Here is a 14,320-nt window from a genome sequence, read left to right on the forward strand (position 1 = left end):
TTTCCCATGCACTAGCTTTGGGATATAATAATCCTGTTTACTGTACCAGTCTGGCTAAACTCCAACTTCAGTTCAGGTCAAGAGAGAAGGTCAGTTCAGCTGCTGTAGGGGAGGGTAAGGACATAACTCTTAAAAGCATTAAATGAGTTGAGAATTTTTAATAGATTATAATTTTATGATGAGAATGAAAAAAGCCCAAAACACTTGCAAGACCATCAGCATATTAACCTGGGATGTGCCAGTATAATTACTACAGATAATGGATAATCTGTATATTCATCCCAACGAGCCAATAGAATTACTACAGTAAATGTATAATCAGCATATTAACTACAGACGAGCCAGTATAAATCACTAAATAAAATAGATAATTAACATTTTAACCCCAGACAGGCCAGTATAATTACTACAGGAAATGGATAATTAGCAAATTAACTACAGACGAATCAGTATAATCACTGTAGAAATAGCCAATGAGCACGCCTTTAACCCCAGACTAGCCATCACTGAATATGGTCAAAGAGCACTCCTTTAACTCCAGACAAGCCATTAAGATCACTGAAAAATGTCCAACGAGCACTTCATTAAATGATGAAAAGCATTCCCTCACCTACACTTGCACAGGCACAATACCAACACCAAAGTTCTATTTTCCTGCTGCTCCCATGCAGCTTGTCTCCCTGCCTCCTGGAAAAAAAAACCAAGATGTCTGTTTATTCCACAGTAGACAACATCACTTGGGAGGAAAGTGGGTGTTGAATGGGCTGAGTAGGGGAGGGTCTGGGACAGGGGGATTACTACAGAGGAGGCAGGCAGAAGTAAGCCCAGTAAGGCCCTAATTAATGAGCACTTTTAATATATCTTACAGGGGTGGGCAGATTTTTTTCGTCCGCGATCGACCGATGAAGGCAGGGATGCGTACGTACGCCATGCACTGTATGTACGCATTCACGCAGCACTTTCGCATCCCCGGCTTCATCGCAGTCCACCAGAAATCCACGGGGGATCGACTGGTGGACCGCAATTGACGTATTGGCCACCCCTGTCTTAGTAGAATGGGTCAAGTTACCAATGTTTTGGGGCCCTAAATTAAATGTGCTGTGAGGTTAGGGTTGCCACCTTTACGTTATCTTTTTTATTTCCATGTTAATAACATTGGTATGAAGTAACATTTTTACTTGTTGGGCTAACAAAATACCAGCCAGGTTGCAACCCTATGTGGGTCCTAACCCACCTGACTCACAACATTCTACACCCACCCTTTTACTTCTAATGGCAGTGGGTATCTGTCCTTCCTTCCTCCTTAGGCCCCTCTGCTATTGCCAACCCTTTCTAAGCTTATTCTGTATGTAACACAGACATAGGAATATTCTGTAGCCACTATTCGTTACTTTATAAAACCCAGTGGGTTTTTATAGTCTTCCCGGCGATGTACATTGTTATCTACAAGCAGACCATTATGTATTTTCACATTTCTTTGTTCTTAAAATATACAACATGAACATGGATTTTACTGTTAAATCAATTCCAGTTAATTGAATGCACATTTCCGCCAGCACTGTGTGTAATTTGGCACAGACAGCCGCCTGCGCTGCAAGGGGAGCGGTGTTTACTGTAAGCGCCTCGCTAAGTCTGGGAACGGGACACAGGCAGCCAATAGGACCCCTCTCCCACAGCATCACGGGACTTTGCCAACCAATGGGATAACCAGATACGATGTACATTTTAGGACATCCTTCCCAATATTCCCATTGTACCACTTGCGCCCACCCCACCCCCGTGTCAGACTCCGTTACGGCCACATAGTATATCTTTCATAGGGGCGTCTTCCTCATAGCGCATTCTCTTCCCTTGCTCCTCCTCATACTCCGCCTGCCTGGTAGTTCTGCGCTTTCATCTCCTCCTCTCGCCGTCCCCTTGCCGCTTGTGACAAGCAGAGGGGGGAAGTGAGCAGGAGTTTGGGAAGTCACGTGTCCGCATTCTCCAATGGGAGCGAAGCCATTGGCATCTCAGACTAAACACATCGCGAAGCTGTAAGTGATGGCCGGGGCCGTGAATTAGCAGAGGGGCCGGTGGGATAACGTTGTTCTATAGAGGGAGAAAGGAACAGTGTGACGCCACGAAAGGTAAGAATTCCGTATTGTTACTTGTGTGTAGGTTGTGGGAACTTTACTCTCGGTTCGTACCCGCTGATTGTTGCCCAACTTGGCTATGTACCTCTTCCTATCAGTGACGCTGCTGGGACCCGCTGCCCAGCTAGGGCTCTCCGTAACGAACAGCGAGGAGACTTGTTTTCAATTATAATTTTTTGTTTGTTTGAAGGAGCCTTTTCGTCTGTACTACCAGCCCGGCAGCCCCACAGCTTCATAACTTTCCTCTCACTGCACTGCTTCTGCCTCTGGCTGTTACATTGTACTCTTCTCCCCCTCACACTGCCTCCATTTCTTGCCCCTTCCATCTTCTTAGCCTCTCACTGTGTCCCACCATATCTTGCCCCTTCCATCACACTGCATTGCCCCCCCCGTGTTCATCACTTCTTTCCTCTCCCCTCTCACTTCCCTGTCTTCTGGCTGCATCCACCGCCTCTTGCCCCTTCCCTCTCACTGTGTCCACCGCCTCTTGCCCCTTCCCTCTCACTGTGTCCACCGCCTCTTGCCCCTTCCCTCTCACTGTGTCCACCGCCTCTTGCCCCTTCCCTCTCACTGTGTCCACCGCCTCTTGCCCCTTCCCTCTCACTGTGTCCACCGCCTCTTGCCCCTTCCCTCTCACTGTGTCCACCGCCTCTTGCCCCTTCCCTCTCACTGTGTCCACCGCCTCTTGCCCCTTCCCTCTCACTGTGTCCACCGCCTCTTGCCCCTTCCCTCTCACTGTGTCCACCGCCTCTTGCCCCTTCCCTCTCACTGTGTCCACCGCCTCTTGCCCCTTCCCTCTCACTGTGTCCACCGCCTCTTGCCCCTTCCCTCTCACTGTGTCCACCGCCTCTTGCCCCTTCCCTCTCGGTCCTTCCACCGCCTCTTGCCCCTTCCCTCTCGGTCCTTCCACCGCCTCTTGCCCCTTCCCTCTCGGTCCTTCCACCGCCTCTTGCCCCTTCCCTCTTGGTCCTTCCGCCACTTCTTGCCCCTTCCCTCTCATTGTGTCCACTGCTTCTTGCCCCTTCCCTCTCGGTCCTTCCGCCACTTCTTGCCCCTTCCCTCTCGCTGTGTCCACTGCTTCTTGCCCCTTCCCTCTCGGTTCTTCTGCCAATTCTTGCCCCTTCCCTCTCAGTTCTTCTGCCACTTCTTGCCCCTTCCCTCTCAGTTCTTCTGCCACTTCTTGCCCCTTCCCTCTCACTGCTTCTGCCACTTCTTGCCCCTTCCCTCTCACTGCTTCTGCCACTTCTTGCCCCTTCCCTCTCACTGCTTCTGCCACTTCTTGCCCCTTCCCTCTCACTGCTTCTGCCACTTCTTGCCCCTTCCCTCTCACTGCTTCTGCCACTTCTTGCCCCTTCCCTCTCACTGCTTCTGCCACTTCTTGCCCCTTCCCTCTCACTGCTTCTGCCACTTCTTGCCCCTTCCCTCTCACTGCTTCTGCCACTTCTTGCCCCTTTATCTTTTGCTTGTTGGGTCTGTGTCTGCCAACTTCTTTTACTTGCTCTAAAACTGGTGCCCACCACTTCTCTCTATGACTATATTACTTCATGCCTAGCACTCACGTGCTACCTGCTGCTCCTAGTCTCTTAAATTTTGAAATTCTGTGCTTTGCTTTCATGTGGTACCTGCTTATTCCTTTTGCACTGCACCTATTTAGCACTGCTGCCCATTGCTGCATATGCTTTCACTTGCCTGTAGTGGGCGCAAGCAAGGGAAACTATCCAAGGCCTCACAGAACAGCAGTTGCATGCAGTGGGGGAATAAAAATATTAATTTGCACCCACTCAGATTTCTTTAGTGGGACATGGCGGCAGCTGTACATTAGCAAATGCAGTGCACAAAGTGCAATACCAGATGCAATTAGCCATGATTTTTTTTGTTGCCCAGAATGCAGCTTCTCCCCCTTAACACCGGCCTAATTGTGACCATAAGAGGGAGTTTCAATTCGCAGTTGTATCCATTGCATCAAAATGCACATTTTGACATATCTGAAGTTGTACTGAAAAAAAACTTCACGCCCAGAATTGGTCATTTATGGAGCTTGGTATAAAAATTACATCTGCTCGTTATTCTGTAGGAACAATTCTCCTATGTGTTTTGACAAAAAATTGTGTTTTAATGTAATTAAAATATAATGTACTTCTGCCCTACACTACTAATGTTCTGTGTTTGCTTCAGAAAGACTCCTATAAGGGCAGTGGTAGACGGAGAGATTAGTCGCCCCGCGACAAATCTTTGTTGCCTCGGGAGACTAATCTGCCCGCAATGCCATCCCACCGGCAAGAATATAAATCGCCAGTGGGATGGCATACGCATCACTAAGATTTTCTGAAGTCGCCCGAAGTTTCCTCTCAAGGCAACTTCTGGTGACTTTAGGAAATCGTAGTGGCGCGTATGCCATCCCACCGACGATTTACATTCTTGGAGAGCCCGCGGCAACGAAGATTTGTGGCAGGGCGTCTAATATCCCTGTCTTCCACTTCCCGAAAGGTGGCCATACACAGATTTAAGCTGCTGATTTGGGCCTCCGTGACCGATATGTGACCGAAAATTAGTTAGATGTTGATTGGGCAGGCTTGATTTTCCATTGGATCAAGGAATGCATTGGATCATTGATGCAGTTCAATAATAAGTGGGAATATTGGGGAAAAGATCTGCTCGTTTGTTAAACATGGTAAACAAGTGGATTTTATACTGTTTGCCCACCTTTTAATTATATAAATAAACTGCTGTTTAGAGCAAGGTTACACTGACAATCTGCCCATACACTTAAAAATTCTTTTAGTTGTGCCTGCAACTGCATGCAGCCAATATCCGCCAACAAACACACAAAAAGAAGAATTTTAAGTGCTTGGGCGGATTGCCGCTTATCCACAGGCTGACAAACCATCCTATGTGACCATGCCCTTGTCCAAGGAGTCAGCTGTTAAAATTTAATTAAAGCGGTGGGCATGAAATTGGGCCGATTGGGATCTGAACAGTTTCCTGCCAAAAGTTGGTCAGGGAGGCCTGCCGGTGGTGCCCATAAAAGGCCATATAAGTTGCCCACTCGGTCTAAAGGACCGATATCGTCAGCTGAAATCTGCCTGTGTATGGCCACCTTTAAGGTTGGAAAAAAGGAGAAAAGGCACAAGTTACATAACAGATTAGCTCTGTAGAATACAAAGGTGTTTACAGAGCTTACCTGTTATTTACTATGTAACCTGTTCCATTTAGCCCCATTACAGTTTGAATAGGTACCCTCATGGCTTCACAGCAGCTTATTTATATAAACCATAGTTAACCAGTGTTTTAAAAGCAAACACACAACTTTTACCAGGGCAGCAGTGCATTGTATTTTAATTACTTTGATACATTTTCCATTTTTGGCATTACTGTTCCTTTACAGCAACAACTGTGTGAATTTAAGTGTGACTACAGCTGCGACTGTAAATGAGCCCATGTGTGTTCTGCCCTTTGTGAGTCCCTTGGTCTGGTCCGGGTCTCTCTCATTGTAGGATCCTTGTTCATTCATGTTTCTCTCCTGAATGAGCTATTTCCAGCAAGTCGTTGGTAACTCCCCACATTATTATTGTTCTCCAGTAGAGAGTGTTATCAGGATGCCAGTAATACACATTACTCATGCTCTTTTCCCATAAATTGCAGCTGGCTGCATTTTAAATAGTGGGGCCTCACACAGGGTATTGTGCCCTTGACTACTTAGACCTGTCGAAACAATAACTCACTGCAGGCCCCGAGAGCCTTGGTGGATAAAAGTAGTAATTTACCAACATCTGGACAAGAACACGAGTCCCCCTGGATAAGTAAATAGAAACTAGTAGTAGGTGTCGTATTTCTGTTTGCATTGCTTGCAGTCTGGCTTGCAGATGAAGCACACTGTCAGTGAAAAGACATTGCAATGAGATGTTAAATATCTGCCTGCAGCTTTAATCATGCTCTGCCTAATTGCTCATCCAAACATAACTTAATGTGCCACATTAAGTTGTCCACAGCTTTAAAGTCATCTGATTTTAAGGCGATGCCAAACGGGGCTGTGATTCCCAGCCTGCATTTTTATGATTTACCATTGTCTGCACCTGGAACCATTGTGTCGGCCGGGGTGCAGGCACATGAATGCAGGCTTGAATATCGGCAAAGAAACCCAAGAGTTTGCATTTCAGAGTCGATATCCACCGCGTGTGCCTGCACCCAGAATTACGCAATGGCTCCGGGTGCAGCCTGAGAATCTGCCCCGTGTGGCACCAGCCTACGATCTCGACTTTTGCTCAGCAGAAGAATGAGCATTTTTCCAAATCCTGGAATCATTGCATAGTTATCATACACAGCACTACCCTGATGGGTGATGTCTTATTTGGGAAAAAGTATGTTTGGAAATGTTCCAGTCCGATTGGAAAGTGAACGTGCACTTGTGGAGTAGTTTTACCCCACTGTTCTTTCGAGGTTACCTTGGTTTACCATTGGTTACCCTGAGCAGCAATTGAGTGTGGTTTGTACATTTAAAAAGCAAACGCTGTGACTGCATGTATTTGCAGCTGCACAAGCAATAATGGTGCTCGACTCCTACCGCAGCAACCTCAAACGCCATGCAAGCTTATACTGAAAAAGAGGAGCACCTGAAATCTGGGCGTATTTTAGTCAGATATGGGCCAGAAAGATCTGTTGGTGGGTCGGTAAGTTCCCTCCAGATTGAGTGGGCAGCTTTTATTGGCCTATGGTCAGCTATATCTAATATCCGTTTTGGATGACTTATGTCTTCTTTAGCATAGCACTTACAGTGGTTCTTGAAAGTTTGTGAACCCTTTAACATTTTCTATATTTTTATATGGATGTGACCTAAAGCATCATCTGGTTTTCAAACAAGTCTTAAAAGTAGATGAAGAATACCTAGTTAAACAAATAAAACAAAAATTATTATAAACTGGGGGAAAAAAAGATCTAATTACAAATCTGCATGTGGCAAAAGTAAATGAATCCTTAGGCTGATGTCAGACGAGGCGTAGGGCGGATATTTTCGGCAAGCGTAAAAACGCCCTACGCCTCCTACATGTGCCTGTTTTAAAGTCTCTCGTTTTTATGCGTATTTTGGCTACATGTGCCTGCTCCTGAGCGTATTCCATTCATTCAGGTGCAGGCACAAGTAGGAGGCGTAGGTCGGAATTTTTGGCCCTATGCCTCGTCTGACATCAGCCTTAGGATTATCATATAATTTGAAGGTGCAATCCGAAGCGGTCGACCATCAAAGATAACTCCAACTGCAAGGGGTCTAATAGTCCGAGTGGTTACAAAGGCGTCCACCATCTGGAGAACACTGAAAAGCAATGGTTTGTGTGGCAGGGTAGGCAGAAGAAGGCCACTACTCTGCCCTAAAAATGTTGCTGACTGTCAACAGTTTGCTAAAGATCATGTCGATAAACCAGATGGATACTGGAAGAATGTTTTGTAGACGATGAAGCCAAAAGAGAAGTTTTTGGTTTAAATGAGGATTGTTAAATTTGGAGAAAGAAAAACGCTGCATTCCAGCATAAAAAAACCCATCTATGAAACTTGGTGGTAAAGTTGTTTTGTTTGGGCCTGTTTTGCTGCATCTGGGCTTGGACAGCTTGCCATCATTGATGGAACAATGAATTCTAAACTATACCAGAGAATTCTAAAGGAAAATGACAAGACATCTGTCACACAGATATGTTATTGGATTTTTATTTTTTTTCAATAAATACATGACCAAAAATAATTTTTTCACTAGGTTTTCTTCATCTACTTTTAGGACTTGTTTTAAAATCAGATGATGTTTTAAGTCACATTTATATAAAAATATAGAACATTATAAAGGACATGTCAACCCTAAAAAAGTTTTTGCCTAATAAAAGAAAACATAAGCAGCTAAGCAACTTTGCAATATACACTAATTACATATTTGCAATGGGGTTTGAGTTATTTGTATATGTAACTGTAATTAAAAGCAGTGTTTGTCTGTCCTTTTCTATTTTCTGCCCTGGGGGCTCTGGCGTTTGAAACAATGTAACAGCTGCTTCAGACTGACAGACCTGACTTGCTGGAGGAGTCTGGCACTTGCAACATTGTTAAAAAAGTAACAACCAGGAGTTCAGCAAATATTGCTTTCTATAGCAATTACATTTACAAATAACTTTTAAAGCACTAATAATTTTTAAAAAATCGATATTGGAAAGTTGTTTAGAATTATGTTTTCTTTTATTAGGCAAACGATTTAATGAGCTACAGAAAAATAAGACCTATTTTTAAGTTAATTATTAAAAAGGGACATAACACCAAAATAAGTGTTTTTATATATTATCCAGAATGCTTGGGACCTGGAGTTTTCTTGATAAGGGATCTTTCTATAATTTTGATCTCCATACCATAAGTCTTCTTAAAATTATTTAAACATGAAATAAACCCAGTACGATTGTTTAGCCACCAATATAGATTCATGTTTTGTTATTACTTGGGATGCACTGAATTCTAGATTTGGTTTGGGATTCAGCTGAATCCAAGCCTTTTTCAGCAGGGTTTGGCCAAATCTAAGTGCCAAATCCAGATCTTCCAAATCATCTGAATTTGTTCAGATGAAAAGGATAATTTTGTTCCTTCTCGCTATGTGTGTGGTTCTTTTTAGCCATTCCTTACCCAAATTTGCAAATGTAAATTGGGATTCAGATTCGTTTTGGGATTCGGATGAATCGTTAATGAAAGATCCGGGAATTGAACAAATCCAAAAATAGATGATTTGTTGCATTCCGGAGAAAATTGTACAATTTTGAATTATTTGCTAAAAATGAATTCTATGGGAGATGGGCTTTTTGTAAGTCACAGCTTTCAGGCTAACAAGTTTCCCCAATAAGGGATTCCATAGCTGTACTGTTAATCACACAGAGTGTTTTGTCACCTACTCAAAAGGTTTAAACATCATTAGTAGTAATTTTTAGATGGGGCAAATATAGCTGCTTAAGTTAGTGGTTAGTCCAGGAAGTGTCATCAGTATGGTACTGGCAACTGTGTGGTGGTGGAACCCAAAGAAAGTGTCTGACAATAAAGAGAAGTAGAGGTTGCTTTCCTCTGTGCATTTATATTTTGGGAAAAGATTAAAAAAAAATATATACAACTCAGCCATGCAACTGTACCTCCCAACTTTCCTAAATGGAAAATCTGGGCATACTTGGTCATATATTTCTGTGAACCATGCCCATCATATACTCAAGGCCTACCTATATAGAGCAAACCCTCCTCTCAAATTCATGAGTTAAGGTGGCCATATGCAGGAAGATTTCAGCTGCGATTTGGGTCCTTCAGACCAATTTGTCAGCTTTTCTGTGTATGGGCACCCCCAACAGGCCTAGCTAACCGATACTGGCCTAAAACTGGCTAGATCTCGATCGTGCAGGTTTGTTTTTCCTGTCTGATCAGAGATCGCATCAGCTCATTGATGCAGCCTAGCTGGGCATATCGGGAGAAGATCCTCTTGTTTGGTAACCTCGCCAAACAAGCAGATCTTACCATGTAAGGTCACCTTTAGATCAGTAGTTCTCAAACCTTGGGGGCTGGGGAAGAACAGTTCATTTATAGCAAGGTTTGGAAGGAGTACCAATTTGCCCTGTTAGGTACACCTGAAATCACAGTTTAAACAATAGGTTTTGGGGTGGACCCTTTTTAACATCCTTGAAGCTACGGCTAAATTGTTGATAGAGTAGTGATTACATATATATAGTATGTAATCATTTTATGAATTAAAGCTAGATTAATTATGTTTCCACATCCCTTAGTGCCGATGATCATTCTGAATCTTTCATACTTCCAGTTGGATTTTTTTAATTCACATTTCTCCATCACTATGGTTTGTCTCAAATAACAGTTTCCTACAACCCAGTGAGTCCTATCATTTCGGACGTCAACGTCTGCTCCATGAGTGCTTTATGCATCAGCAGGAATGCATGGCTCGTGCTCCTAACTATAAATTAAGTCACATTAGTAAGGTTTGTGAACAATTACAACAGAACATAAAATTAAGGATTCACCAAATCCAGGATTTGGTTTGGAATTTGGCTGAATACTAGTGCTTTTTGCCACTGTCATGTCACTGCAAAGCTCTGTGCAACACAATCTTCAGTTAACAGTATTGATGTGCAGTTCAACAAAAAGTCAATCTGCTCCCGACCCGCCCATCTGTGATGCCAGTGGAGGGGGCGAGTGTATAAATAACGACGGCCTGAGTAGGAAATGGGGCATAATGACTTCACGTGTGGGGCAAGCCAAGAGCAGAGTTTGGCCCACCTGCGACCTGCCAGAGATGTGGCTGTGCATTTGCCAGCCTGGACCTGTGGCTTTTGGACTGACCCACACATCACTAGTTCACAGTTGATGCAATTTTTTGATTTACCTAAAATTTGAATCTGCAAATTAGGGTAATAACAGGTTTTGGAAGTACAAGTCCAGAATGCTGATTTAGCTAGGTACTTTGTGCAGAGAAATGTAAGGTAAATGAAAGAGCAATTGCTTAAATTCTGAATATATAACATCTGTAGGTAAGTGTAAATTAATTAACCCAAAGGTAATCCATAAATCTGAAAATATACAGTGTGTTATGTGATTTATCCACATTTTAGGAGTGGAATTGTTTGCATTGACTGCTTGTTCAGTGTGTTCTCTTTAGCTGGTGACTAATATTTCCGTTAAAGGTTTAATTTGGTACCTCTTTCTCCTGCTCCTGGCTGTCTGAATGTGGCCATTAAGCTGTTTGTGAACTATAACCTAAAGAATACTTACATTGCTGTACTTATTATTATACTTTTGAAATATAAAGAAAATGCTTCAGCGGGGGGAAAAGCATTTTTGCCGTCCCCGCCCTTGCATTTGCAAGCATATAAAGGAGTAATTGCGCATTTAAAAAGCTGGGCCCTTAAAAGGAGCTATTCAAGAAAAAAAAAAAGTTTACATATAAAAAGTTGTTCCCTATGAAAGAGGAACAATTAGGGTTTCTAGTTGTTGTTTAGCACAGCAGGCAGCCCGCAGACTAAACACACTCGGCCTACAGCTATGCTAATGTAGGTAACCTAAAACTCTCCCACGACATATTTCAGACTGCAAAGAATAGCGCCAAAACTGCTGGGTGTCCTTCCATTGACCATAATCAATACTTTCTGCTATAAACAGTAGAGGCAATTCTTACTCTCAAAAACTAGTACATTTTCTGGCCAAGAAGCACCTGTACTTGCAACTTCAGATGGCTTCCATTGAATTCAGTCCATGGTTTTGGTAATTTGCCATTAAACTAAGAATATCATGTGCTAAATGCATTTTAGCTGCATATCTAAAGCAACAGTGATTAAAAAAAAATAAATAAAATATATGTATATAATATAGACAGTTATTGTGGGGAGTGGCATGGCAGCACTAACCCAAATGTATGTTGTGTTCGGGCTCCATATGCACTTTAATCCTATGCAATGGATATGCGTGTTTCCTTAAACGACCAGCACCAACACAATTGTGTTTATATGCAAGCATATACTTGCATACACATTTTTTTCTTCTTCTTCAAAATAAGCAAAATAAATAGAACATTGAAAATGTATTTTACTTATTCATTTTTTTTTTTTTTTAATTCTAAGCATTATTTTGGTTTCACACTTGCTGTTTTACCATAAATTAAGTTAGCTTAACTGGTGTACAGAGCTGTTGTATGTATTAATTATTTTATCTTACAGACAAACAGAAGTATGTTATGTAGAGGGTTTGTGCACTTAAATTTTTCAATATATCTCAAGAAGTAAAACTTTTTGCCTGTTTCTTTAGTAATAAAAAATATATGTTCAGCACAAGCCCTAATGATTGCGCTTGTGTTGAATAAGGGGGTATGCTTTCCCTTTAAATATAATGCACTGTTAAACTGCGCTAGTAAAAGTTGTAAGTTTGCTATGGAATCACTACTATTATGGTTTGTTTAAGTAATCTGCTGTATAGCCGCAGGGCAGTTGAATACTACAAAAAGGCAACAGATAAGGTTTGTAGAATACAATAGTTGTAGTTCTTATGGTGGCCATAAACATTAAAGTCCACTTGTTTGTTGAGGTTGTGGTAGACCTCGAGCTGTGCTGTATAGATGTGTCAATAAAGATTGAACGTTTTTAAACTTTAACGGTTGTGGGCTTTATACTACCTGGAGTGCATTGATGGTGTGTGGATCTTTGACAATTGTGCCCCCCTTTGGCTGCGGACTCTGGGCAGGAGCACCCAGGTCAGCAGGAACGTTTGCAAGAACAATGATATGCAAGAAATTTTTTTCTGTGTGAGAGCAGGGGATCCTAACTATCGAGGGATTTAAAAGAGAAGGAAAGTCATTTTGCCATTTTACTGCCAATAGATTAGCCACATTAGTGCCACCTAGAACACTATATTTATTCTGCTGAAAGATTTATCATACCTGAGTAAAGAGCCCAAGAAGCTCCCTCCATTTGTTTAAGATTGCAGCTGCCATTTTAGTTTGGTCTCCGTAGCTTCCTGCTGCAGCGCTAGAGGATGGTAGCAGAGATCGCACATTCTGATGGGAGGGGGAGTGAATTCTTCTGAATTGTTATGGGAGGGGGGAGCAGGAGAGAACTGCACAGACTCTGGCCCTGGGAATGAAGGATTTTTCTGAGAGGAAGTCTGATACTGAAGAACATGTTTACAGACAGGAACTATAAGACTGGTGAGCAGTTGAGGTGGATCCTAAATTGCTGATACTGAATAGAAGCCTGTAGTATATTGTATATTAATCCCTGAATTTAGTGCTGTGAATCAGTTGACTTATTATGGACATTAATTTCATCGTTTGGCCCTAGGGCCGATTGATTTGAATTAAAAAGGCGGGTATAGGGACTGTCGGACTGAGGACTGCATCAAGGAGCCGAAGCTGCCAAATTGGTCTAAAGGACTCAAATCCGCATGCTCAGTAAAGTAAATTATTACTATGAATTGCCAAATACACGCAATTCCAATGGGCATAAAAAAGCCAAACTTTCCACAAGTATTAATGTATGGCAGGCATCCTCAAACTACGGCCCACGGGCCGGATCCGGCCCCCAAGGTAATTCACCTGGCCCCTGCTGCGTCCTCACCCCTGGCAGCAAGGAACTGGTAGAGGGGGGACGAAGTGGGGGATGCAGCGGGGAGCTGGGAGAGAGAGAGGACGCAGGGGCGGGCCGTAGTTTGACGCCACAGCAGGGAGCAGGCACTGAGAGTGGGGCGTAGTTTGAGGACTATAGTCCTTCCCCCCAACAGTCCTGAGGGACTATAAACTGGCCCCCTGTTTAAAAAATTTGAGGACTCCTGTATTATGGTAAGGCACCAGTAATTCTCATGAGATTGTCACTGTGCATAGTACCTTGTCATCAGTGGTGCCCCAGTTACACAAACACAATGATGAGATGTATAATGACCAACAAGAAATTAATGATAATCGTAATGGAATATAGGAAAGAAAAAGAAAAATGCCCTGCCAAATTAAATTTGAATCAGCTGGTATGTATGCACTGGAGTAATTTATTATGCTGCTATGGGATTTTTTGGGGGTTGGCTCTTTTGCTGATTTTTGTATGGGGGAAAGAGTTTGCTTCTGTTATGTCTGAAAACCACATTGTGTCACTTACAGCAGTGTTATTAAAAAATGACTGATTATCCACTTCTGCCTTCATTATTGTCACTCAGGAGTGCAAAAGAGTCATGTACAACTGAGTACATGCATTGTACCTGCAGGCAACTCAATCTTTCTTTTATCTTTCAACTTTACACCTTATTTTAGTAAATGAACCCTATAGTGTACACCTTTGTTTTGGGTGCAATTCTTGTCTGGTGGGTAACAGAGCATTCATGTGACTACGTTTCTTCTTAGCTGGAAATGTGTTCCTACATTCACTTTGCTCCAATGCATTTGGTGCCAGCTGTGTGATATGAGTGTTAGCTTATACAGTAGATCTTTGTATGGGGCCAAAGTTAAGGCCTGCCAGACCAGTATCTATTGGGCAAGGACCACATTGTGCCATTGATCTGATTGGTCTGCATGGACCCTGATTATGATCTGACCATTGTATCAGGGGCAAAATGTGCAGATGTTATTGATAATTTTGAGAAAGCAAGCCCTAGGGGCACATTTACTAATCCACGAACATCCGAAAAGCATCCGAATGCGTTTTTTCTTA

General features: G+C 42.8%; 1 protein-coding gene across 2 annotated transcripts in view; it reads left to right on the forward strand.

Moving 5' to 3' along the window:
- Nucleotides 1-1,147: 1,147 nt before the first annotated feature.
- Nucleotides 1,148-14,320, forward strand: part of il6st (interleukin 6 signal transducer) — a 38,591-nt gene continuing 25,418 nt past the window's right edge. For both annotated transcript variants that reach the window (XM_012966898.3, XM_012966904.3), the window contains exon 1: nucleotides 1,148-2,126. The gene's annotated coding sequence lies outside the window, so the exon portion shown is untranslated. The remainder of the gene's footprint in view (nucleotides 2,127-14,320) is intronic.

This window comes from Xenopus tropicalis, chromosome 1 (genome assembly GCF_000004195.4).
Source record: "Xenopus tropicalis strain Nigerian chromosome 1, UCB_Xtro_10.0, whole genome shotgun sequence".
NCBI classification, from domain to species: Eukaryota; Metazoa; Chordata; class Amphibia; order Anura; family Pipidae; genus Xenopus; species Xenopus tropicalis.